Source organism: Marmota monax, unplaced genomic scaffold (genome assembly GCF_021218885.2).
Source record: "Marmota monax isolate L192 unplaced genomic scaffold, Marmota_monax_Labrador192_F-V1.1 WCK01_AAM20220418_F8-fsc00011, whole genome shotgun sequence".
In the NCBI taxonomy this organism is placed as follows: Eukaryota; Metazoa; Chordata; class Mammalia; order Rodentia; family Sciuridae; genus Marmota; species Marmota monax.
Genome location: NW_026693082.1, coordinates 12487853 through 12512966, shown reverse-complemented (window position 1 = coordinate 12512966; position 25114 = coordinate 12487853). Strand labels below are relative to the sequence as shown.

At 35.7% G+C, this 25114-nt stretch overlaps 1 pseudogene; it reads left to right on the top strand.

The window, feature by feature from the left end:
- Positions 1–24205: 24205 nt before the first annotated feature.
- On the top strand, positions 24206–24827 carry LOC124099066 (COP9 signalosome complex subunit 8-like; annotated as a pseudogene).
- Positions 24828–25114: the final 287 nt, after the last annotated feature.

Sequence of the window (25114 nt, the reverse complement as noted above, 5' to 3'; positions counted from 1 at the left end):
TTGCACAGAAACAGAAACCTATAAATGAAAAAGGTATTACCTTTCTTTGGTTGAATATTTTTTTCCTTTTTCATGACCTAAACATAGATTTCCTGTATATATTTTATTTAAAATGGGAAATCATTTATCCTTCTCCATACTCCCATGAGGTCTTTCTGTAATGAACTTGGTTGTTAGTGTGCACACCTGATTTGCAATCTACCCTCTCTCCCGGGTGCCATTTCCTTCCATCCCACCAGCAGAGAACACCAGCCATCACCCTCTTTAGCCCTTCTTTCCTCTTTCTCATCTCACTTTAGAGTGGAATGTGTGGTGCAGCAGGGAGACGCACTCGAAGAAAGAATTATGATGGAAGATCAGGTGCCTGGGCACACACCTGTGATCCCAGCTACTAGGGAGGCAGAGGCAGGAGGATTGCTAATTTGAGGCCAGCCTGGGAAACTTAGCAAAACTTTGTCTCAAAATAAAAAAATAAAATAAAAAAGGCCAAGGATGTGGCTCAGTGGTAAAGCATTCCTGGATTCAATCTCCTGTACCAAAAGAAAAAAAAAGTGCAAACAATAAACAACCAACAAAACAGAAAGAATGATGGTAAAGAGAACAGGAGAGAGTATCCCTTCCCCTGCTACACCTTAGTATATACAGTTATGGTCTTGCTATACACTCTACCTCAACTTATTAAGGGTGTGGTAAGACCTGCCCTGAGAAATGATTGCTAAGGAAGATGTGAGGAGAGAGGAATCCTCTTCTGGACTAGAGTTGCTAGGAAAAGAAACAGTGTCCTCCCATTGTATTTTAGTGATTTGAATGTAATAAGTTGGGAGATATTGTGAAATCTGGTGGCTAGATTCTGTAGTCCCACATATTTTAAGCAATCAATAACATAATTAGACATATTTGACCAAGGAACCTAATCATCATATGTGTTTCTGGTGAATGCAAAGGGTGTTTTGTAGGGAATCAGTAATTATGTAGGAAACTGGCTCACAGCATTTGAGAAATGTTTTAGTTATTCCATAAAGTAGGTTTTCTTATAACATGTTGACCATGTGTCTTTGGGATTATTTCCTGATCTGTCATAAATTTCATGAGAAGAATAACTTCACTGTTTCATTCACATTTCAATATTATTATTACCACTACTACTACTACTACTACTACTACTACTACTACTTCTATTATTATTATTATTGATACCAGGGATTGAACTGGGCACTCAACCTTTGAGCTACATCCCTAGCCCCTTTTAATTCTTACTTTGAGACTGGGTCTTGCTAAATTGCTAAGCCTGGCTTTGAGCTTCCAATCCTCCTGCCTCAGCCTGTGGAGTTTATGAGATTATAGGAGTGTGCCACCTAAATGAGTGTACCCAGCCCAGGATACATTTCATACATTTCATTTTTAAACACACACACACACACACACACACACACACACTCACACACAGAGTATTAAACAGCTTTATCATATTATTTATTCATTTTTGACTATTCACAAAAAACATATCCACCCTCAAAATGTAACTACTTCCATTAGTTAACTGCATGCATTTTAGGGGCACAAATAATTAGTTACTTGATTTGGGTGTCCATAATGCATAGGATGCTTCATAATATGTGTTGGATGAATAAATCAAAGAAAGAAGGGAGGAAGGGACCAGGAAAGAAGGGCACAGAGGCTATACAATTCTTTAGTTAAAATATAGATATTGCTTTTGATTTAGTGCCTAACTACTCCAACTGTTCATGTAACACACTTAAGAAATTGTCTAAAATCCTAATTTTGACCTCAAACCCACCGAAATAATTATTTTCTTAAGTATATTTAATAGATCCTAAAAGCAATTATCTATTCAGAATGAAAAAACTGCCTTCTGGGTTCTGGAGATGAGATGATGACCTGGCTAAAGTCTCTGCGGTGATGGAGGCTGAGTTCAGCTTATGCAACTTCCCATAGGTGTTGGGGAGGCTTCACTGAGATGGTATTGTAGCAGATACAGTGAAATCAATAAAACACCAGTCAATCGAATTTAAAATGTTCTTTCATTTCCTGTAGGGGGGAATGGCTCCTATGCAAGAATTGAATAAATCCTGATTTTTCTTTCTTTTCTTCTTCTTTTTTTAAGGGTATAGTTTTGTTGTTAAGGTATGTTTATGGAAACCACATGAACCATTTTATTCCTCCAGAAGCAATTTGATTTATTTCAGATAAATGCGTACTCACTGACAAGGCCACTTTAAAAGCAAAGATTATCTTTAAAAGCCTATTGAAAAATGAAAACTACAGGTCCCTAGACTTTCAGCTGTTTCTATGACTAAAATGATAACATAAAAATAGCTCAAGCTCTAAAATTATATTGTATGAAATTATGGATGCATAAGAATCAGTTTCCTCTGAGCTTTGATAATTACATTTTAAATAGAGTACTGACATGCTGTAATTATAATATTAAAATACTAAGATGATCAAAAGCTCAAAGGGGTAGCCTGGGTTTCTGAACGATTTTGTAAATGTCATTAAAACTTTTACCATTATTTCAGTTACATCATGGAAGCTTATTATTATTTGTACATTTCTTTTTACATATAAACAGTACTATTTTTGACACAGATAAATGTATTGTCATTTTTTCCACCTAATGACATTGATTTTTAAAAAAAATTCTTATTTTGCGCAATACCCCCGATTTTTCCCTTCATCAGATTAAAAAAACTCTCTTTTACTTTCACTATTTCTTCTTTCCTCTCATTTCCGTTATTCTTCCTATCTTCTGAAGCCACTGAAATCTCCTGCCTCAGTTCATATTATTCTCCTTTCCATATCCTCTGGGATTTTATTTCACCAAGTGTCTCTTTCATATGCATTGCAATTGCGTCCTCTTCTTTTATACTTTGAATTTATATTCTTTTCATTCTTCTTTCAATTTATATAGTATCTCAATTCTCCTTTATCTTAAAATTAAAGTAAAAGGGCAACGTCTCTAGGGATCCTGTAGCAGTCGGAATCACAATTACCGTTGCATCCCTCAAGTCATGGTAAATCGTGGCCTGGTAAAGCTCTTTCAGCACCTCTAAGTGTGCAGCCCTGCAGTGTGGAACATCGGCAGGCTGTGAAGAGCTCTCAAAGATAAATGGCGTCTCTGTGCTTCTCTCCAGTCTTCTCTTTGTCCGGCATTTCTGCACTACTGTCAATTCCAAGAACTCAAAAAAAAAAAAAAAAGTGCTTGACATTTAGTAGATGCTGAGGAAACACAAGGAATGCTTAACACACACTTTAAAACTTAAAACATACACTATTTCCTTGGTTATGTGTGGAGAAAATGTAAGATGAAAATATTAGATTATTTGGTGGAAACATTCCATATCATAGCTGTTTGTTACATGTTTTTAAAGCAGAGGTTTAAAGCTTCAAAACCTTCTGGCTTGTAAAATGCTGATTAACAGTTTTCATCAGAAGAATTTTATCAACTGACCATACCCCTCCCCCCAAAAAAAATCACTGGCTATATAAATTTCACAAAATAGTTATTTATAGCTCTTTACAAAGGAACTTCTGACTTAGGCAGTGTAAAAAAGCCTGCATTAACCATGACAAAGGAAACTACTATTTTAAGACTTTATAGGTAAGAAAGCCTACTGCTATCTTTTTTTATTGCAGTTAGTGTGCTTGTTTGACTCCCTATTTTTAGATTCAGCTTAGCTATAAAAGGTGTCAAGTTCATGTTTTTACCAATAGGGTTACCTCAGTGTCCTAAATATATTGTACTAGCTATAATTGTTTAGCTCTCATATAATTGCTCTTTTATAAATCACAAAACACAATCTGTTCAGAAACAATAATCTACCTAAAAGACACTATGTTTTCACATTCTTTTTCGTTTTAAAAAATATCTGGTTCCAATCTGATTTACTAGTTTCAGTTTAGGAAATGAAGAAGATTAAAATTGGTTCTATTACCTCTGAAGAACAATAGTGAAGTTTTGAGATGAAACAACAGATTTAGGGACTCAAAAGTTTTAGCTTTGATTCAACCATTCTGTCTGCTAATATTTTACACTGAAATTGACCTTACCTTATTCTCTACTGAGCTTTATACCACGAGGGTGGAATATGACTAGACAACTCCCAATTTGTGGCATTCTCATCTTCTCTAAGCAAGGGGACACTTTCAGCTCTCCTGGAGGTGTCAGCAGGTGGGCAGAGCCTAGATTTCACTGCAGTCTCTGCCCGGAAAATCTAAAGGTGGGTCCTGATTGGTCTCTGTCTGTGGGTTGTTCATTGTGTCTAAGGGAATAGATTTCTTGAGTCCTGTGGATGATCCTATATCAGTGTTGGTGGTAGAGTGGTATAATTTGCATCCAGAGTCACAAAAAGAGTGTTGTATGAGTGGATAAATGTGCTGAAGAAAAATAAACCAAAAATTATGTATTGACTACAGTGCAATTTTGAAATACTAATATATAAATGTGTGTATATATAAATAACAAAGTTATAGAACCAGACCCATAGTCTCAGCATTCCATGTAAATTCCTTATTTTAAAATTAAAAATATTTTACACGAGTAAAAGAGAAAGAATTTCTACTATTTTAAAATCCTACTCTAGGGCCTACTATTTTGTTCTTGTCATTAAAAGCTGCCACATTTCAGAGCTCTTTTTGGACTCTTGTTATGAATATAAATCCATTGTTCCTCACAAAATTTAGTGCATAAAAGACAGAAAAGAAATGAATCTGCCTTTGAAATTCCTGTCCCTATTTCTAGTCTTTATTTTTATGACCTGATTAAAGTTGGACCTCATCTTGACCATTTGCAGTTCCTCGATTATTTTTCTATTTCAGCTACTTCCAAAATATGTATTAAAAAGAAAAAAAAAACCCTTCTCCTTCGTATTTCAGTTTCCTCCTGTCTTAATAATAAGCTGTTCTATCCAGTACACAATCTTCAATTGTAAAGATGGAGAGAACATGCCTGCCTATTTGGCTTTGGAGATAGACAAGGGAATTCCTGGTATTTTGACCACAAAGATGGAAAATTGATCTTATTATTTTCTTGAATATTCATTGACTGCATGGAAAACAAACAAACAAATAAAAATGTCAAACTGTCATTTAATGCAAAGACAATGGTAAAGGATCTGAACTCTATCTAATCATATTCTAATCATAAATAGAGACCCAAAACACTCATAAGGAAATTCAAGTTTATCTGTAGAAGGGAGTCTATGGGTAAAACATGCAAAATGTTGCAGAGCTTTTTGAGGATAAGGAATAAATGGGAAGAATAGGTCAGAAATAATCACCTGTAGAATATCTAGCAGATTTTTCACTTTCACCTTCAGCCCAGGAAAAACACAGCTCATTCCAATTTCAGTTGAGCAACCTCCTTCTAAAATTCTTCCAGAAAGGGTTCATGTTTTCACCTGGTCAGTGGCCTTTCCTAGAGGACAGGGAGCAGGTCTATGGGAGATATGTATCTCAGGGCCTACACTATTCTGATAGTGCCCAACCTGCTGTATCCTATGCCCAGGTTTAAAAGTGTAGAATACCCGTGATACTTGCGATATGCCTGAAATCCTCCATTTGTTTGGAACTGGTAATAAATCTTACCTTGACACCTGAGAGGGTGAATACTACCCATGAGTCTGAGTATGTGGCCATAAATTGTTAATCTAGAAAGAACCATTAGAGATTACTTAGGTCAAGTCCTGACTGTTCAGACTAGATAACTGAGGGCCTCAGGACTAAAATGATTCATTCTTTGCCATATAGTAGAGTACTCATGTTCTGGAACTCAAGTGTTCAGAGCTTGTTCCACAGGGTCACACTACTTGACATATTTTTTTTCCTGTAAACAATCAGAAAAAATTTGTTTCTGAAATGAAACCCTTCCCCTATCTGATATTTTAATGAATACGAAAACATTTAAACAAAAAGGCTACTGCTTATTAATATAACCTTATTTGTGCAAGCACAATGGCCAGTGAGAAAAAATACCTTCCCATAGCATTTTATACAGAACTTTATTAGAGCATTTATCATCTTGTATACAATAGTCTGTCTTCATGTCTATTTTCCTATAGTTTAATTCAAGTTCATTGGGAGTACGCCTTATTCATTTAGAAATTAATAGTGCCTAACACCAAAGCAGGTGCTTGTGAATACATGGATTGTGCATAAATGAATGAATGGATATCTATATGAATGCATAGGAAGTTTGAGAAAGAAAATTATATGTGAAGGTGAGTCCATATCCAGAAGAGCAGTAACCAAGACACACTTGTGTGAGCATTTGATATACAAGCAAGAAATTAAGAAAGGAGAAGTGGAGGAGGAAGACAAAGAGAAAGAAGATGAAGATTAGCAGGGCATTGTGGCTCATGTCTGTAATTCCAGTGACTCAGGAGGCTGAGGCAGGAGAATCACAAGTTCAAAGCCAGCCTCAACAATTTAACAAGGCCCTAGGTAACATAGTGAGACCTTGTCTCAAAATAAAAAATCTAAGGGGCTGGGGATGTGGCTTAGTGGTTAAGCACCCCAGGGTTCAATCCCCAGTGTAACAAAAAGGAGGAGGGATGAAGAGAGAGGGGGAGAAGGGGGAATAGAAGAATTATAGAGTTATGTACACTCTTTCACACTCATGTAGAATCGTGCAGCCAATATATTCAATAAGTCAATAAAGTTAAATTTGTCATGAACTCCTTTTTAACACTACAAAAAACAAACATTAGCTTTTATTTTGTATGTCTCCCTGATAAAAATTGAAATGTTAACTAGGAAGCACAAGACTATGTACTTTCATTGGTCAAATATGAACGGACACAAATGCTGGGAGTGAACCAAGAGTTGTGATGAATTTAAGGAAGAGAGGAGGCTACTGCAGTCTGATCTGTGGATCGGCTTGGTGGAGAAAGTCCCAGCCACAGCAAGCAGAGTGGTATTGAGTGGGGGTTGGAGACACTGTTTTCAGTCTTGTTTTTAGCATTAGAGAAATGAAGAATGAGGGTTGGAAGAAAGGTAGAAAGAGGGTGATTGACTGAACTACGGTCTGCCATGTCCTTCAAACCACTCCACAGACCAAGAAATATACATCAAACACATCAGCTTTTACTTTCAATTCTAAAGTTAAATTTAAAAAAGCCACACACACACTAAAGAAAAAACAAAACAAAACAAAAAACAAGAGTGATCTCTTAGAAGTGGATAAAGCTTTCTAATTGTGGTTTGGTTCCCTAGTTTGGCATTCTCCTCTTATGGAACTGCTGGAGGTATGGGGTCTCTGCCTGCCAGCTGTTCTGCTCATTTTCTTGAGCTTATAGTGTGTGTGTGTGTGTGTGTGTGTGTGTGTGTGTGTATTTTTAAGAGAAGCTATGGATAGAAGAAGAAAACAATAAGCCAAAATAAAACTATTCATGAATCAATGTTCCAGTGTTTCCAAAGATGTGAAAAAATCCTCAGCATGAAAGAGTATGAACAAGTTAGTCAACCAAGACATGTGGCCCTATAGCAAAGATATTTAGGGAAGAAAACAGAATTTACATAAATCTTAACAAGTATCCTAAGACAGATTTAAAAAGATCCTGCAATAAAAGAATAGCTTACATTGAAAAGGAGTAATATAGAGATTTCATGGAACTGAAATTAGTCATCGTAATTAAACATAACAAGAAGGTAAAACATTTTAGAAGAACTTCCTGTGAACATGGTACAAAAAGAGACAGAAAAAAATCTGAAAAAAAACAAAAAACAAAGAGAATCAGTTCAAGAGGGCTATTATCTCTTTATTAATATTTCCAGAAAGACAGGAGAAAGAAATTATGGGAAACTAATTATCAAAAAAGTATGTGTGTATAGATAGATATAGATATTGATAGATATAGCTCAGTCTTTTTATGCTGAAAGGAACCATTGAATACCAAAGAAAGTACTGCTGATGCTATGTAGCAGACATTGCAGACATTGTCATTTACTTACCCAATTTCAAAATAAAATGTAGCAGATATTGCAATTTACTTAACCAATATTTAGCCTCCTTCTGTTTATTCAACATGACAGATCTGAATTTGTTTAGACATCTAATAGGATAAAATACCATTAAGAAGAGGTTTGCCACTTTCCAATCTCAGGAGATCTGCCATGTAACTTGTTCAGAGGCTGAGGAAAGATATTTGCCAGTTACGGCCAATTAAATGAAAAGAGAGATCTGGTAAAGGAGACTGTGGAAAAGTCTTTCTTATAAGAGGAGAAAAGGGAAGAAGAGGAAGAACAGGAGACAGAGGATGAACAGGAGGAAGATTAAGAGGAAAGGGGAGGAAAAAGAGAAGAAGAAAGTGAGAAATCTGTCATTCTTTCCTAAACTCAAGAGGTCCTGCTGCTGAATACCACCACAGCTAATCAGTCTCCTGGAAGATCTCAGAAAACCTAGCCCAAGACCCCCAAATCTATCCCAGAAGTATCTATCTCCATATTTTATTTAATGTGAAAAATTTGAACATCTCTTTATGTCAACTAAATTCTGTTTCCTTTGTCCACATCTTAAAAGAAGCTAACTACTAGATCTGAGACTAGTAGAACTGAGAAGCTCCAAAATTTTTGAAAGGAGGGAAGTGTCTCCAAAGGAATAAAAATAAGATGGACATGATGATTCTCTTCAGGATTACTGGATACTTGATGGCCAAAGGATATTATCTTCAAAGTTTAAGGTAAATAGTTTGGAAATGGGATCCCATGATCTGCTAAATCATCAAGTAAGAAAGTATTCAAGGTATTCAAAACCTCTGATGTCTGCTACATCCTTCTTGAAACAGTTACAAAAGGATACACATCAGCTAAATGAAAAAGGAATCTAAAAAATGAAAAATCAAAGAAAGACTAGGTCAGGGCATCTCTCTCTCTCTCTCTCTCTCTCTCTCTCTCTCACACACACACACACACACACACGCTCACACACACACACACACACAGAGAGAGAGAGAGAGAGAGAGAGAGAGAGAGAATATGTATTCTAGAACACCAGCTCTGCATCAATTATTAAAAGCATTCTGTCCCCATATGACCCTTTATCAAGAAGTTGAATAATCCTATTGGTTTCACAAATAGCATACAGATAAGCAATAAAAAAAAATCAGGGAATAGAAAAGGAAGAAGGGGGGGAAGTAAGATACTGGGAAAGAAATTGATCAAATAATATAATATGCATGCATGGATATTATATAACATATGTATAACATAATTATAAAGTGCCAATAAAATGAATTTGAAAAGCACAAAAATATTATTTTCCATAATATGAGAAGCAGCGTGGCATGATTTTTATTTGGTGATGAAGTTTAAGAAAATTGATTTTCTTCAATCCTGGTGATTAAAGAATTCTCCTTTGAAGACTATAGAACCTATTACATTGTATTATTTAAAATACCCATTTTGACTGACAATTTTCAGAAGAAACCTGTAGATGATGTGGGCAGAGGAAGGTCAGTAGAAGTAAAAGTTAAGTCTTATTTTTTGAAATACATCTACAGTCCTTGAACTGATAATAAACATTAAGATAATGTTTACATTTATAGAGCATCCTCAGCAGTCCAGCAACAACTAAGTGATTTTTAAAAAGTCATTGGGAGAAGGAGATATGCAGGCAGGGGAGATTGAGAATTGTGTATTTTTCACAATAGATAATAAATACAGCTAAAGGGCTTCAAATCAAGAAGTAAAGGTGTAAGCACACTACATATAGTAGTTGAAATTACTCCAAGGAGTACTAAAATATAAATAGTCAAGGAAGATTGCTTTAAGGAAGGAAAGCTTTGGCTTTTCAATTCATTGCCCTCTATACCTATTTTTGTATTTATACATACACGATTCTAATTTAAAATATATTTTAAATAATTTATTTTATTTATCTTTAAAAATGTCTCAGTATCTACCTTTCTCAAATAACCTTGTGGATTAACTTGTTTTCATGGTGAAAGGAGTTCTCATAAAAGTGAACAAGAGCCTCACATGGTGGTACACACCTATAATCCCAGCAGCTCAGGAGGCTGAGGCAGGAGGATCATGAGTGCAAAGTCAGCCTCAGCAAAAGTGAGGCACTAAGCAACTCAGGGAGATTCTGTCTCTAAATTAAATGCAAAATAGGGCTGGGGATGTGGCTCAGTGGTTGAGTGCCCCCAAGTTCATTCCCTGGTAAAGGAAAAAAGAAAGAGAGAAAGAGAGAGAGAGAGAGAGAGAGAGAGAGAGAGAGAGAGAGAGAGAGAGAGAGAAAGGAAGGAAGGAAGGAAGGAAAGGAAGGAAGGAAGGAAGGAAGGAAGGAGTGAACAAGGTACATTTTTCTCTCTGAAACTACCTGGATAACATTTTTCTGAAATTGGATACGTAATAGATATTTATTGAATATTTTGATTCAATTCCTCAACTATTTGACTCATAGTTAAAGTGAAACCCCCTTTTTATACAGAGTCAGGTTTGACTTCTGTCACTCATTCTTCAGGTGTCAAGGAGATAAACAATGCTTACAGCACTTAAATGGCTGAGGGAACCATGCACACTCATTGGGCCCTCAAATTAGGGATCAGAACTCAACTCAGAGTGGCCAACATCTGAGAACTCAAATGAATGGAGTATAGCAATAATCCCTAGGCGAGCTTTCTCTAATCTTTGCAAGCAGAGGCTTTAAACACTACTCAGGGAGATCATTATGCAAATTGAATTGGTTGAGTCTGTTGAGGGTGAGGTGGAGCTGGACAGGGCCTTGGGCATAAACATCCATCTAGATTCCCTTCCCACATGCAAGGAAATACTTTGTGAGACACTCTATGATATGGACATGTTTAACCTGCAATTAATGAAGGGCAAGAGAATTCATCTTGAGCATGAGTCACAGATAACTTAATGCACTAGGTGGAATCAAAATTCAGTGTTTTTTAAAAATAAAATCTAGTCTTTAGTGAATGTCCAAAAGATTTCTAAAAAACTCTGAAATATTGTTCTTTTTAAAATGCATGGACACCCAAATGCATGTACAAACATCAAGTCCAAGTGCATACATATACCCACACATTTGTACTCATTAAAAATTTAATTCAAATATACACATACCTGTTATGTAGTTTTGAACATATAAAGGTATATGTATATGCTTTATTTGGCCTTTTCACTGCTGTAACCAAAAGTCCTTACAAGAACAACTTTAGAGTAAGAACAGTTTATTTGGAGATAGTGGTTTCAGAAATCGGTCCATAGATGGCTGACTCCATGGCTCTGGACCCAAGGTGAGGCAGAACATCATGATGGAAAGGTGTGGGGCAGAAAAGCAGCTCAGGACAGGACAATCAGGAAGCAGAGAGAGAGTTGTACTCACCAGGGACAAAATATACATCTCAAAGGCATACCCATAACCCCTGGGACTTATCTCCTCCAGCCATACACTACCTACCAATAATTACCACCCAGTTAATCCATTCAGGTGGATTAACACACTAATTAGATTAAGGTTCTCACAACCCAATAATTTAACTCTAAACTTCTTCCATATTCTCACACATGAGCTTTTGGGAGACACCTCACATCTAAATCGTAACAGTGTATATGGTGTACATGTACTTTTGATGTATGTGTCTGTGTGTGTATAAAGAAACAAATAAAATTAGTGAGAGAAAGGGCACATTAGTTAGTGTTGGTTCCCAGTAGCTGTGTCATTTGGGGCAAGTTGATCATAGATAGTAAATTTCTTCTATGGTCTGAAGATTATGTCCCCTCAAAATCAATATGTTAAAATTTAATCCCCAGGGTAGTATTGTAAAGTGATATCTTTAGAAGATAATTAGACCTTGAGGTCTGAGCCCTCATGAATTAATTAATATCCTTAAAAAAGAGGCCATATGGAGTTTATTTGCCTCTTCTGCCATGTGGGGACATGGCTAAAGTCTTCATCCATGATGTAGAGAGAGGCTCTCCCCAAACACCAAAGCTGCTGGTACCTTAATCTTGGAATTTGCAACCTCCAAAATTATGAGCAATGAATTTCTTTTGTTTATAAAGTACTCAGTCTTGGTCATTTTGTTAGAGTAACCTGAACTAATCATCTTATTATTCCTTATCATAGCCTCCGTGTCCTCATCATGAGACTAATGAGAAGTACCATCTTCAAAAATTTGATCATAATGGTTGTTGAAAACTCACTGTAGATGATTTATGTAAAATGTTAAGGTTAATTTTTGGAATCTCTCAAATATTTTTAAAGGATTCTGTTCATTTACCTTGGGGACAACTTTGGAATATTCAATTGAAATAACTTGATTAAGAAACCTGCAGTCACTCTTATAAGTTCTCAGAACCTAATTCTTGTGTGAATGAAAACATATTCAGTTGGGCTTTGTCACTCTTAAAGGCTTGTTGTGTCACCACAATATATAAAATTCACCTCTGTTTCAGCAACTTTATGTCATGACTAGTAGTGTTTCAGGATAATCTTACATGTACCAAGAAAGTTTCCATGGGACACTGAGCCTGTCTATGACTATTCTAGTTATAGAACTTGGGTGATAAAGATTAGAATATAAATAACATGTTAATTAAAACAAGATTTTATTGGTGTTTCTTGTTTACTCAAATTTATGAATGTATATTTGCTATAATGTAATAGTTGGCTGTTGTAGTTGTACTTGTGGCGTATGCTGTTGGTGCTAATAAAAATTGACCAACATAAGGCAGGGATTGTGGCTCAGTTGTAGAATGCTCACCTAGCACATGAGAGGTACTGAGTTCAAACCTCAGTACCAAATAAATAAATAAATAAATAAATAAATGTATTGTGTCCATCTTTAACTAATTTTTTTTAATTGAACCACATATCTCAAAGTGGTATGAAGTAGTTGAATCATTTGCAAGTGCTCATTAATTTGACAGTATGCTGACAGTCTAGGAATCTACTTTAGAGAAAGAGATGATGTATAGGGAATTACATGTCAATATTTATCTTAATATTATTTAAATACTTTCATGTAAAATACTGTAGTAAGAAAAAATTTAAGTAAATAAATCATAGTATAACCATAAATATCCAGAACATAATATCCGAGTGTGTATAATGATGTAAAGAATTTTATTGTATAATTTAAATAAATCAAGAAGATGGGGAAATTCTAGTTCTTCTATTGTCTCCACACATGTGTGCACACACATACACACACACATAAATACATAAAAGGAGGGATCTGCTTTAAATATGAGCAGTAGATTAATGGTTCTCTTTTTGTCCTTATAATTATTTCCCTTTATTGCTTTCATTATACAATGAGCATTTATCATTTGTATAACCAGAAAAATAAGTATTATTTGTAAAATATTAAACTTCCAGTATCCTTCTGAAGCATTTCATTTGTTTATTTGTTTGTTTGCTTATTTCTACATGAAATACCATTTAAGTAGAATAAAATGAGAGATGTTTTCTTAGAGCCAAGAATACTCATATTAAGGTAAATGAAAACATGTAGTTTAGAATAGCTACTGATATTATTTTAGCAATTTAATGATCTCATTCTCTTTACCATTTTCTTTTGAGATGGCTCAGAAATTAAAAGACCTTTTCTAACTGAACACACTTAGATGTAGTCGCAGGTGATGATGGCATTATGTAAGCTTAATATCTACAGTAAATCGTAAAACACATGCATTCTGCCAATGTGCAATTTTCTCAATCAGCTTTTTATTTCACTGTGCCACCATTCTTTAAAGCCCCAATCATGGAGGTGGCTCTGGAGAAAGAACTGTGTTCTGTTTGAACTCAGTGGGTAATGAATGTTCAAGGACTGAATGTGCTTTCTGCTCTCAGTAGCACAGTGTGCTTTCCTGTTTTGCAGTCATTTTCTCCAATTCAATGCAAATTCTTATAATTTTCCTTAGAATTAAATGCTATTAAATGCCCTATTTCTCTCTCATATGTCAGAAGCATTATACCCCACCACATGCTGCATTTTTGTCAGAATTGAAATATACATTGTAAGCCAGAGTTAGACTCCAAATAGCCAAAGTTGTCGGCTAGGAAATAGAAATTTGCAGCATGCAGCAGATAAATTAGAAATGACAAGCAGACGTTTCTTCATGACGGGCACCATCGCCCTTTATCCCTGCTGCAACACCTGATGGCTGTAATTTTGCATCTAAATAAGTCACTTACAAATTATCACAAAAAAATCTAATGAAAGCTAGTATTATGATCACTTCTAAATTTTAATCCAGTCTGATTTATGATGGCTTATTCAGACTTCATATATAGAAAGAGAAAATACAGCTTTGTGGGTAAAGAACTATTACTGAATATCCTTTATTTAAGACTGAGTGGAAATTGCATGATGAGTACTGGAGGCTGTTGAAAATGTCTTGGGATTTTTTTTTTTTAGAGGAAGAATCTATATTAGTCTAGGTGTTAATTGAATTAATACATAGAGTAGAGAAAGTCAAAGAAGAGAAGATCAACAAACCAGTTGTAAATTAGAAATGGTTATTTTATATTTATTTTAAGTTCTCATTCATCATCAAAAATGAAGTAGTGGGATATATCTAACCTTAGAAAAGATGGCATATGTTTATATATATACATGATACATGCAAGTCCAGGACTGAAAATCCCTGAGGTGAGTGATCTTTCTGGTATAACACTAACCAACATATAGTCAATTTAGAAATCACAATTCAGACCTGAAGTACACTATCCTAAGCAATAAAACCAGTATATTGTTCATACTGTTCATTTCCATAGGCAACGCAATGAAAGAAGGAAACCATTTTTTTAATAAACACATGAATAGGACTAATTTAAATGGTTTACAAAGGTCAGCCAATTTAATCCTCGAAACAACTTCATGTTATAGATGATGAAACCAAGACATGGAGATGTTCAGTGACAGATGTTGTCACAGCTGGACAACGGCAGAGCTGGGATTCAAAACCAGGCAATCTTTCTCCAGAGAACCTGGCCTTTTCCCTCACCGCTACACACTTCACTTAATACCTGATGTTTTTCAGACAGCGTCAGGGAGCCAGGAAGTTTCCATGGAGGTGTTCAAAAGCCAACATCCCTGATTCTGCCATGGAATGTCTACTGTCATCTGATTTATATAAGGCAGTTCTGTTTAAGTTTTTATCTAAAAGAGGAGGTACATACAATGACATAAAACATGGAAAGTCATTATTTTACAAAAATGGTGTATTTTTGATATTTCTGAAAACACTTAAGAAATGTACAGTACCTCAAAGTCAATATTACAGGCATTAATTTGCACCAGAGATAACCATTTAATGGTACTATTCAAGGAAAACTTAAAATATATATATTCATATATATGTATACATATATGTTGTAGATAGACACAATACCTTGATTTTGCTTATTTATTTTTATGTGGTGCTAAGGATCAAACCCAGTGCCTCACACGTATGAGGCGAGCACTCTACACTGAGCCACAACCCCAGTCCCTTCAATGAAAACTTTTGACTGACACTAAGAAAGCTCCAAGAGTAGAGAGTGATGGATAGATTCAGGATATCTTTTATCAATGAGGTCTTTTATCCTTAAGATTGCTTTTGCCATTTTCCTATGGTAAGGTTGAGACATGTCAAGATAGAAAACTAGGGAAAGTTGGGAGATGGTTGTATTCCCTGGCTCTGAAGCCAGACGTCAAGCACTAGGTGTGGGGTCTGTTCAATGTCTTCCAGTTGAAGCTGACACAAATTTCTCTGATGATAAAACAAGAAGGAGAGATAATATATACTACCTCATTTTAGATCTGTTCTTTGATTCTCATTTCACCCCTTGATTCCATTTAGGTTTTGGCATGCTGCCCAGGGTTTACTTTTTGGCTGAATAGAGAGTTTTTTTAATCTATAGGTTATGTGGATTCAAAAAAATATATATTTACAATTTGTGGTGTACACAGAAATATTTAGAGAAAATCTAGCTTCAAACATTAGAATCCCTGGTAAAATTTTACCGTGATACATGACATTCTTTATCTATCAACCAGGCCTGGGGGTGGATCATTTATTGTTTTATCATAAATGCTGAACTGGGTTTACAACAGAGTTTCCGATTGATTATACAGAGAATGACAATTAATTTTGCTTAGGAAAAAATAGATGATTTAAAATAGACTGTTTTGTAATTGCATACAAACAGAACTGTAGATATATTTTCACGGATATAATATTTTTCCTGTCACCAGTCTCTCTAATAAAGAACTGATTTAATAGTGCAAGATTGAATTATTTCTTTCATTGCTAGATAAAATAATGTTTTTCTTTAAAGTGTCTAATTTACCTTGAAAGAATGGATTGCCAAATAAATTTTTGCTTTATTTTTTTATTTGTTCTTTTTGGTTATACATGCCAAATAATTTTTATCCTTATCAAGTCTTAAACTCAAAAGGATGCTTACAATTTTGAATCAGTGCTTTTCTGTCCAGGTTGGTACTTCTGAAGGGTTATTAGTAATGGAAATCAAGAAAAATTCTTGGAACTATTCCATCATGCCACATGATAAAATGAATTGTCCTTTAAGTGTGGGTAATCACTATTTAATAAAAAACAAACACATAAAGAATCAAAATTAAGCCAGAACAATTACAAGTTGGGGACCATCTGTATTACCTTCGTGAAATTTATATTAACCACAAGGCAGTAAATGACATGGACAAAGACTCTACATGCATTTGCTGCTTTTGGAGATTAAATGTTGCAAATAAATTAAGGCATAATATTTAACTTGAAGACCCATATTTCCCTCAGGTGTACAGGATGCCATGAACCAGGTCAGAAATATTCAAGCTTTAAACAAAACACAGCAGAGCACAAGTTGAAATCGCAAAGATCTCCTCCTCCTTTCCCGTCACTTTCCATTCCTTAGTAAATACACTCAGTATTTACCACTGGCAAAAGAAAGACTGTGGCAGCCACATGCTTCTTTAGCTGCACAACAGTTGAATAGAATCTTAAAATACAGTGGTTACAGCAGTCATCTGATGTAAACTTTTGCCGACAATATTTTTAGGCTCCATAGCTTATTGCAGCAAATGATACAATTAGAAGAGCATTAAAATAATAGCTATCTATTTTAAGGAACTGTGTAATGACGTTCAAATGATAACAGCCCCACTGGCTTTTGAGCAGGATAGATCACAAATACATGCTGATAACCCAATAGAAGATTCTTGGTTTTTTTTTTTTCCCTGAATTATGCTTTCAAGTGCTCAGATAGGGAAAAGAATCATCTCTCTGGCACCAGGGCTAAATGAAGTCTTAATTCTCATCAAATTTTCTAGATTACTAATGCATAATTCTTTAGGCCCCGATATTTTCCTGTTTCAAAATGACATTTATGTTTACTAGAATATATTAAAATATGTACCATAGTTCTATGACTTTTGTTTATGATATACTGTCTCACAGTACACTGAGACTTTGGTAAGCTATCATTTGAGGTGAAATAAGATAATTTCAGCCAGATTCTAAGAGCTTCGGTGCATTATAGCATAATAATTGTCAGAATGGCTGATAAAAATGATAATCTTGAAACATCAAAAATATTAAGTCACATCATATGCAACCTTATGAAGGAGCTGTACAATATGTAGTCCATACTTAAAACTCAAATGTGCTTTTATTATTTTTTTTTCTTTCTTTTCACTATCTCTGCTGGTGGGTAGTCAGTTCTCACTGCTCCTGGTTGACAGAGTTCCAGTCCCCAATAAATCCTTCTGTCATTTCTAATATTAATTAAATAATATAATCTAAATGATAAAATCATTAGTTCCTCTAATAGTCTTTCCTATGTGGTAAAGAGACACCAACTCTTTTTCTACTCTCAGTGGTTTTTTTTTGCTACTTGTTGGGTTTCAGGAATGTTCCCGAAAGCTGAGATTCGAGGAAATCTACAAAATTAAGAGTCACAATAATAAATTCTAGTCATAGTAATTTTCTCACTTTAGATCATATATTAGCTACACAACTGAAGAAGCACAGTAGAAGACAACAAGAAAGTATACTCAGGTTTGCAACTAAAATCATCGACTCTTAGAAGTGGAGTTTAAATGATTGTGTCAGGATGAGAATGAAAACATCGTTAAGGTGCTAAGTACTCAAGTAGCCAGATCAACCCATTTGCAAAACAAACTACTCCATGATTCAGTCCTCAAAACATAATATATCATAACATGTACTAAACCATAAGGTGCAACAAAATTACATAAGCTCAGGTGTTTTATCATTAGTCTTTCAGATTCATATTTACCAAGGTAAGACCAGGGACAAACCCTGAGTGGACTCCTATGTTCCAAAGATAAGACTACTACTGACTGTTCCAGCAAGTAACTTGGCTTATAAATTCGTGCCTTCCATGACTTGACCACTCTTACTAATATCCAGCCCCATGAGTAACTCTGACCCCAGCCCTAGGATAACCTCCCTTTTGGGATGTATTGACTTCATCAAAGTGCATTCTCCTTTCTCATGAAGTTTCTGAAATCTATGTTTTTTTGTGATGAGCAGATCCCTTGGACACTGAGGCCTTAGATTCTTCATTCATTTGTTCATTTACTCAACTCGGTGATAGAGCCTAATAAGTGACTATTGGGTATGACCACATATAGCTCATAAAAGACTGTGACCAGCAGTTTCATGGTGAAGTAGCCAGAAATAGTATAATAGACTCAAAGGGGAATGAGCGGTGAGGAAGTGGGAACCATGATTCTAAACTATTTCAAGAAACTCTGCTATAAATTAAAGTTGCAAAATAGGGCAGAAGCTTCAAGGAAGGTGATTTACATAGTATTTAGTGTGGTGAGAGAAACAATTTAAAAACAATAATGCTGGGGAATAAAGGGGGAGGATTCCAGGAGCAAAGTAATTGAGAATTTGAGAGAGAACAGAGTCAAATTGAGATGCTGGCCCCTCCATAAGATTATGAATTGTTGCCAAAACATGTGGTTAGGAAGTAGTCAGTAGTCATTGCTTTGATGTCAGATAAGAAGATTCTTTTCTATTTTATTCTGCATTTTTATATTAAAACTTTTTGAATAAATGGAGATATGGAGAAAAATAACTAGAAACAATGATATAGTAGAAAGATTGAGGTCCACCTTTGCATAGATTCAAAATGTCTCCTTAAAACTCAGTAGCTTCATGACTATATAATCTTTCTCATTTTTTAATTTTCCCTCTATAAAGTTGAAGTATTAATATCCATTCTAACTATTCTGTCACTGTAGTACACTATAAAGACTCCTTGTAATATTTTATATATCTTCTATTGTACTTACCACCTGGTCTTCTATTTGTGTATCAGCATATCTGACTCCTTCGGGACCCTAATTCTTTAAGAGTAGGTGCTATTTATAGATTATAACCTTTTTTTCCTTTGAATTCTGAGCACTAGTATATTATCATGTAGCTAATGAAATTTGACTGACTAATATTCGCAAAATGTAGATGGTGTTTAACATCTTCAGGGCTCTGTTTAAAACATTTTACACATGTTAATGCATTCAGCCCTTAGAACAAACCTATTCACTAAGAGCTATAAGTCTCCTCATTTTAGGTACAAGAATGTTGAGGCAAGAGAGAAGAGAGCAGCAAGCTAGGATTCCAACAGGGCATGCCAGGCTCTTAAACTCTACCTCATACTGCCCTCTCATCAACTAAATGAATGTACTAAAGGTTATTGCTGGGAGCCATTAGCCAAGTAGGTATGACAATTTCCTTGCCAGCGTACCCCATGTTGCAGTGACATTGAATGTACGTGACCTTGCTCAAGGACCAAGGCAGATTAGGGTGTTCCAGGTTTTAAGATAATCGTGTTTAGGGCGTTCCCAGTTTAGGTTCCAGGTTTAAGGTTTAAGATTATTCCTGCTGGGAATAGGGCGTATCCTGCTGCCTGAGTTCCCCTTGAGTTCTCACGGGATTCAGACAGTATATTTTGGAGATAGAAGCCCAGTGGAGGTGGATTTGGGCAGAGAACGTGGATTTCCCCAGAACGTGATTGTAGATGGCTGGTGTGAGTTCGGGAATAAAGAGTTGCTGTTTGAATGTACAAGCTGTGTGGTGGCTCGTGATTGTGTGCCCAGTCAGACTGCGGCATTTGTGCCCAGCCAGACTGCGGCAGGTTATAGATAAGGGAATTCATGCAGTATGAATGAATTTCAAAACTCTGTGTTAAAATATGAATGGATCTCGCATGGGCTTTAGCATGAATCAGTTTTGGAATACTGCTTTGGAAAATAGCTCAAATAGTACACAGAAGATGAGCTCATAGTTTGTGGTAATTACATAGCAGGAGTTTATAATAGGGGCAATCAGCATAGTTCCATCATATCCTAAATATTCTTGGTGGCTGAGAAGCAAGAATTGATAATAATAGATGTAATTTATTGAGAATTTCCTGTGTGGCAGGCACTGAGCAAAGAGTTTGGCATATATTATCTCATTTAATTCTCACAAAGGCTCTATTGTATTATCTCCCCACTTTAGAATGAGGATAGCTGGTACTGTGTAGAGCAGGAGTTACAATGTAGTTTACTAAAAACACATCATACTCACTTAATTTCTTTGTCTTCTTGTGGTGGGGACAGAGTTTTTGGAGTTGCTATAGACATCATGGATAAAATCAGCAAAACAACAACAACAAAATAATTCACATTCCTCCAAATATACTATTCATGACACTTTCTATGACCTAGTTTCTTTCTTTCTTTCTTTCTTTCTTTCTTTCTTTCTTTCTTTCTTTCTTTCTTTCTTTCTTTCTTTCTTCCTTCCTTCCTTCCTTCCTTCCTTCCTTCCTTTCTTTAAATCTCTATCTCATTGGATACTAATGGGAATATCAATGATTTGATGCAAATAAAGTTTAAAACAATATGCGATGTCACTATTGTTGACAGTTGTCATGACCTGTAATAAAGTGTATGTGTATTATTATGATTCTAAGAATATGGATATTAATATTCCTGAGAATTACTCTAGAATAAAAAGAAAACACAGAAAAGAAGTAAACAGACACATTTCTTTTGTATCAACTTCTCATAAAATTGAAAACTTAAAACTAATCTTTTTTCCCAGCACCATCTGGGACACACAGTTAAACCAAAAAGAAGTGTCCCTTGGTATGGATGCAGGACTCATTTGAGGTCCCCTCATGGATACCACAATTCACGGATGTTCAATTATCATATAAAATGGTCCAGTAGTATTTGCATAGAAGCTACACACATCGTCCTGGGTGCTTTACATCATTTCTAAGTTACTTATGATGCCTAATAAAATATAAACATGGCGAGGATAGTCGTTATACTGTATTGTTTAGGGAATAGTGGTAAGGAGAAAGTTTCATATGCTCAGTGCAGATGCAATCTTCTTTTTTCTGAATATTTTTCCTCTTTATATACAGAACTTATACATATGGAAGCCTGGCTATATTAAGAATTGGAGGGGCTGGGGATACAACTCAGTTGTAGAGAGCACTTGCCTAGCATGTGCAAAGCCCTGGGTCCAAACACCACAAAAAAAGAAAATAAATAAAATGGGATTAATTATTCTGAAGAATAAATTTATTAAATTAGTCCTTTATTACTATAGATATTTTAATAAGTTTCTGGGTTGTAATTATATTTATACTCATTTCTTGGTGTTGCAGAATAACATAAAGATAGAGGAAGAAAAATATTAAGTCTATATCTTCTCTTATTTTATAAGAATATGTTGTTATTTTGCAGATTTTTTTCTCATAATACTTCATATATAAAGCATTCATAATACTTCATATATAAAGCATTTCTCATGCTTGTTAGATATAGGGTTTCTTTGGAGAGTCTCCTAATACACTGACAAGTTGTGAAACTAAACATAAAATGGATATAATTGCAGGAAGTCAGTATTTCTTTTTGACAGTCTAATCAACCATCCAAATTGCCAAATAAACATTCTGGCTGTTATCCAGAGTGATTCTGTAGCTAGACTCCTTTAGATACTCAGGATGTCTCTCCTTGCCCTTTTTCTACAGTTTGATTGATTTCCCATTCATTTTTCATTTGGAAAGAAAACTATTGTTTCCCAGTGTAGAACCAAGAGCAAGAAATAACTTTCAAAAGTATTTACTTAAGTGCACAGAGGTGACAAGACTCTCCACTTGCGAGTCAGTGAGGGACCTTGGCAGACAAAAATTCCCATTTGATTGATGCTTCCAGGAAGACTGAGACAGAACATGTGACAAATTGTGCATGGGTTTTGAAAATGAAGCATGGCATTGCTGTTCACGTATCATTGGCAAAATTGAGTCATATCTTAGAAGAAACTGAGAAAGCATAAGCCTCCTGTGTTCTTGGCCAAACAAGATGCTGAGTATTGGGAACTGCTATAATGACACCAGGATTACAGCCTGGTGCCCATGCAATGATGCTGATCCCCTGCCCCACTTGACCTCAGTGCACCTTGTCTTGGTGCCGCTGACTCCAGAAAAGTAAGTGAAAGATGACCGTCTGAGGCTTTACTCTCATCCCTGGCATTATTTTTTCCATGGGGGAAAAAGAAGTCTTAGACTATTATTCATTTTTTTAATTATTGTCAATGTATTTTTAGGCTGTGAGTGTATAGCTGTAGATTCAGGAACAAATAAGATGGAATCCCTGCCTAGAGAGCAGGGAAGCTTTCAGGGATGACATATATTTAATAAGTAATTAGAATAAGGAGTTAAAATGTTATATGAGATGAGAGCCTGGCTTGGTGGTTGTCATTGCTGATACTAGTATCTCTGCTCTAGTAGCCCTTTAGTTTCTCCTAATTCCTAATTACTCCTAAACTTTTGTGAGAATGGACATAATTTGAATTTTTTTTTAGATTCAATCTCCAATTCAATAGACTGTGAATGAAAATCTGAGAGCCTCCCCATGAATACATAAAAATATTCATTTTTTTTCTTTCTTTCCACTCTTTGGATAATTTGAGAATAGGCGATGGTTTTAATAAAACCTCTCAATAAGACAAGTGTTACCATTCTGGTTTAAACCATTTGTATTCATTTATGCTTTATCTATGGAGAACAAAATGCAGATTTGAATATTAGTTAGTTGCTTTGTTGTAGATAATCAGTGGAGTTCATTTATGTCCTAGGACAAAACTATGTTTTCACCTGCATTTTCCAACTTGATTTCTGAACAAGTAGGTAACCAAAAAAAAAAAAAAAAAAAAAACTCTATTGTGTGTGCTAGATGTCCATGCAGTCAGTATTCCATCCAATTCACCAGTTACTGCAGTCAAAGGATGTATTTCCAAAAAAGACAGAAAGCAAGCATGCTGGAGGCATTTTCAGTCATTGCCTGGCTGATTTTCCTTCTCTGTTTATGTGCTATTTAGAGTAAGATGAAATTATTCAGTGTTGGTGGTCTGCATTTCCAAATCAGCATTCTTTTCTGGGTTAGAAATGGCATAATCTCATGATTTCACCTGCTCTCTCCCTATGCCATCCACATGTGGTGGGGGGGAATGTTCTAGGCTTGCTAATGTTACATTTCAAAAGGGAAATTAGTTTCAGCCCAAAAGAGGGTAAAAATAAGAGGGCTGGGAGGCTTGTAGAGGCTTTTACATTCTGATTAGGCAACAGATAGCAAGTTCCTTAACTTGACAACTGGTTATCACCAGCCCCCTCCTCCTGGTTCCAGCAGCATCTCAGGCTGCATTACAGGGCCTCAGTAGCCTCTTGACACTCCTTTTCACTTTCTTAGGCACTGGTCTCTGAAGCCAGACACAAAAGTAAAAAAAAAGAAAAGCAGCCATGGAATAAGAATCTTGATAAAGCAGATTGCCAGGGGCACATACACAGGGGTGCTGAACAAAACAGCCCTCCTGTCTTTCCCATTTTATACAGCACCTTCATTAAGCAGACCATGACAACCATGTTAGCAGTGTCTCTGAGTGACATTGGCACATGCTATGCTACTGAACTCTTAAATGTCTGTTGCTGGTGAGGGATTAGGAGAACTTGAATCACAGTGGTGAAGAAACCCTGAGGCTATAACACTACTAACACTGACCTGGTTCCTTTTACTTCATTAGTTGAACAGTGACTAATTAATTTAAAGAACAAATGATGGGTTATCACAGCGCAGCACGGTGCCCATAGGGACAGTCAGAGGTCTGACAGTCAGAAGATGGGGCTGAAAGACTGCCCAGGAAGATGCCAGTGGCAATGATGGCAGAAGACGCCTTCAGTTTCAAAAAGTTGCCAGATCAGTGTGAGAACCAGGAGCTTGAGGCTCCTGTTGGAGTTCTACGCTCCCAGGGTATGGTCAGCTTCTTGCTTTATATTTGCTCCACAATGACATGAATAATGCAAGATATCTTTGAAAAAGGATGCCACGGGCTATAAAATCTGCAAATTCTGAATTTGGGGTAATTTGGTCAGTAGAACAGAGAATCTGGCTGTGAGATTTCCCTGGGATCTGTATTACTATTAGTGCCCACCAGGGGTCCAAGATGTCCAGCCAATTATGTGAGCACTTACACATGCAACAAGAAGTGCCTTCACCCTTGTCTCTCAAGCATACATTTCAAAAATTGCTGATGATTTTGCAGCCCGTTGGACTTCCTGTAGAAGAGGCTGTCAAGGTATATTGGTACAAGGATGGCAAGCTGACTTCACCACGAGAATGACTCTGCCCAGAAAGCCAGTTGTAGGGTCGCTGGATGTTTCCTTTAACAGGTTTATTTCCTTATCAGAGCCTGGCCCAGTTCCACCAATCCCCAATAAACAGCAGTTAGCCAGACTGACAGATGATGAGGCTTTCCTTGAAAATTGATGTACCACTCTGATTCCAGCATCCACTTCGGAATCCTGTACAAAGACAAATACAGAAATTTATAATTTTCATTTTCAATTTACTGGATGGATTATAAGCACTTCAGTATTTCTTACTGAGTATGTAATGACATACATATATTAAAATGTCATTTATATTTTGTCCTTAAATATTATGCTAAACAGTTGTTAAAGCAATTCTCATCTTGTAATATTTATTTATTTATTTATTTATTTTTTTTCATTGTCAATTTTTTTTAATTTTTTTTATTGGTTGTTCAAAACATT